This window comes from Octodon degus, unplaced genomic scaffold (assembly GCF_000260255.1).
Source record: "Octodon degus isolate 3935 unplaced genomic scaffold, OctDeg1.0 scaffold00162, whole genome shotgun sequence".
NCBI classification, from domain to species: Eukaryota; Metazoa; Chordata; class Mammalia; order Rodentia; family Octodontidae; genus Octodon; species Octodon degus.
In genome coordinates, this window is record NW_004524738.1 from 4,967,613 (window position 1) to 4,970,663 (window position 3,051).

At 36.0% G+C, this 3,051-nt stretch overlaps 1 non-coding gene across 1 annotated transcript; it reads left to right on the forward strand.

Annotated features, from left to right (window-relative positions):
• Positions 1 to 391: 391 nt before the first annotated feature.
• Positions 392 to 498, forward strand: LOC111813061. The gene has a single exon (XR_002818397.1). It is a non-coding gene; the product is annotated as a U6 spliceosomal RNA (small nuclear RNA).
• Positions 499 to 3,051: the final 2,553 nt, after the last annotated feature.

A 3,051-nucleotide genomic window follows, 5' to 3' on the forward strand; every position in this document is an offset into this window, starting at 1 on the left:
ACCAAATGTTGAAATATTATGATAATTTAAGAAAGAGGCATGGTCCAGTTTAACAAGAATCTCTGATGTTCATAAAACTACTAATATAACTTTACACAGAAATTACCCAGAGGACTTACAGCACTGCACCCTAAAAAGGCTGGATTTTAGCAGACTGTTCCTGTCAATGACTTTACCTTTCCCAGTGACAGCTCCAAAATAGTACTTTCTTCTTTTTCTTTTTTTTAAAATCCGTTTAAAGAAAAAAAAAAAAAAAATAGCAATGAAACAGTTTCAAAATAGGTTAGTAGGGCAGTTACAATAATAAATACGTTGCATATTGTTCTCTTCTTTGTAGTTATTCAGAGGACAAGATGTAGACAAGATAGCTTGTCTAAACAGTATTAGTACAGTGCTCACTTGGGCAGCACATATACGAAAATTAGACCGATACAGAGAAGATTATCATGGCCCCTGCTCAAGGGTGACATGCAAATTCATGAAGCGTTTCATATTTTTATATGTTGGAAGCCATGGAGGCTAGAAAAATGATCAAATATGTGTAGACTGGACTAGGCCTCAGTGCCTAAAGCAAGCAAGCTACCTCAGTCCTGATATAAACATCCTGTCTAGTTAAGGTCTGCTATCAGTTGCTAGGCAATCTTGTGTCATGTGTTACTAACTTTGCAAAAACATAAAAAAGGACAGATTATTTATGAAAAGTAAAAGAAAAAATATGTATAAACAGGATAGTTAGGATATATATACAGCTACTTTCTCTTAGTTTATTGAGAAGAAAGGTTTGTACTAATATTGTTTAGACAAAATACCATGTCTGCATTTTGTCTTCTGAATAACTACTATGAAGACAACAATATGCAACATATTAATTATTGTAACTGCCCTACTAATCTGTTTTGAAACTGTTTCACTGCTATTTTTTTCTTTTTTCTCATTAAAATGAATGAAAAATAAATAAATTTTAAAAATACCAGCGCAAACCATTTTTTTCCACAACAAAATGGTCCTTTATTTTACTTCTGCAAGTTAGTAATGACATGACAAAAAGTTGCCTGGTGACTAATAGAAAGTGGTGCTTTCTTATTAGCTTATTGATCAATATTTGGAGACACTGAGTCCTTATTGCTATGGGAAACATATAACCTACAAGTCATCCTGCTTTTCAATCAATTCAGGCAGAAATCCTCTCCCAGCATGTGGTTCCCTGTTCCCAGGAAGCACCTATATTCTAGCAGTTAAACTGTGGAATGACAGTTATTATTTGTTTGCCCCAACAGACAATTGATGTTTGGGACTCTGTCTTTTTTCTATCCTCTTTATTTTCCCCTCACCTTTCCATGCCTCTTATAAGTCATCATGAGAGAATTATTGCTTGTGCTTTATAACATGTGAGGTAATTGGGGATGTCCAATAATAACCACAGATGTTTCCCATTCTCTAATTCTGACTCATAGACTTTCAGAAGCAGTAATAGTTATGTAGACATTGCATATCCTTGGATGCCATGCAAGATACCTATGCCTGCCCCAGGGAGACTCCGTCCTGCTGTGTCCTTCTTTCATGGTCTTGCTTCCCTCCTGAGAGTATTCTCATTCAAAATGCTGTCTTCTATCAGAAAGGTACATGTTTTGGAACATTGTATTTTTCTGAAACTTGTTACCAAAACTGCAGATGTTCAAATTTCTCCATATCTACTCATGTAGTGTGTGTACTTTAATAAGAGTCCAGAGCTCTTTCAAAACATCATGATTTGAGCAGCTCAGGACATCTAGTGATCTGCAGTAGGGCTAGCAACATCTTCTGGGCACAAATTTGGGGTATGTATTAAATATACGTTCCGCTGTACTATAAGTCCACAATTTAGGTACATTTGGGTTGCCAACATTCACAAATAAGGTTTGTATACCAAATAAGGTTCAGTATGTCAGATTATGAATGAATCTGATTTACAAACATTCTCCCAGAAGGGAACTCATTAATCAGTCCAGCACTCACTGTATTTTAGCCCTTTAGAAAATTATTTGCTGATATCCTGGATAGATACACACATGCATACACACATGCACACATACACGTAACTCTTGGGATTCAAGATGCCTTGTGGAAAGCTCGGATGTTCAGAGATGGAATTTTCAGAATTGATGAGATTGTAAGTGTGTGACCTCATCAGTGGTTTAACCCATGGATATGTCACAGCTCAGTGGACACCCCGGGAATGTTTGGCTCTCTTAGCAGAAGGTCCCTTGGAGTGGGCCTTTCCTGGGTGTGTTTTCTCCAGCTCATTCCTCTCTGCTTGCTATCCATTCTAGGTTGTTCTGGCTACTCTCAGATCCCCAACTATTGATACAGTTAATCACAAACTGAAACAGTGAAGCCAAGTAAACCTTTCCCCCCTTTAAATTGTTTGTGTCAGGTACAGAAAGCTGACCAGCCTGAGAAGCAGCAGGATGGAATATTTACAAGCTATGGGTAGATTTAAATTGGGGTTCCAGGAATCATGGTATGAACCTAGGCAACTCTACTTGCTATACTTTTCTATTCTATAAATTACGCATAATAGAATGCAATGCATAGGCTAATGACGTGGCTTAATTTTATTAAATTTATGAAGTGATTAGAATCATGCATGGCACATCTTGAGCATAATACAACAGTTTGTGAAATCCAGAATAATCAATTGTAGAAGTATAAGTACGAAACTCATGAGATTTAGCCACAAAACATATACTTATCTGAGTATACTTTAGAAATACAGTATAGGAAAAAAAAACTAGAATTCAGCAGATACATGTACAACAATCTCATCTTAGCTGGAAATACATAAGCACTACGCAGTTTGAAGATGTGAAGAGAATAAGCAGGATGAAGAGGTCATTAATGAGGTAACAAAAACTAAAATTAAAGTACATTGTTCTCCTACAGTCTAATGTTTTTAAATATTGATGATCTACAAAGCCTTTAATAAAGCATGGGAGTACAGAATTGATAATATAAATTTGAAGGAAGGAAACTACATTTGAGAGATATAGTTTAGGAAAAGTTTACTAGGAG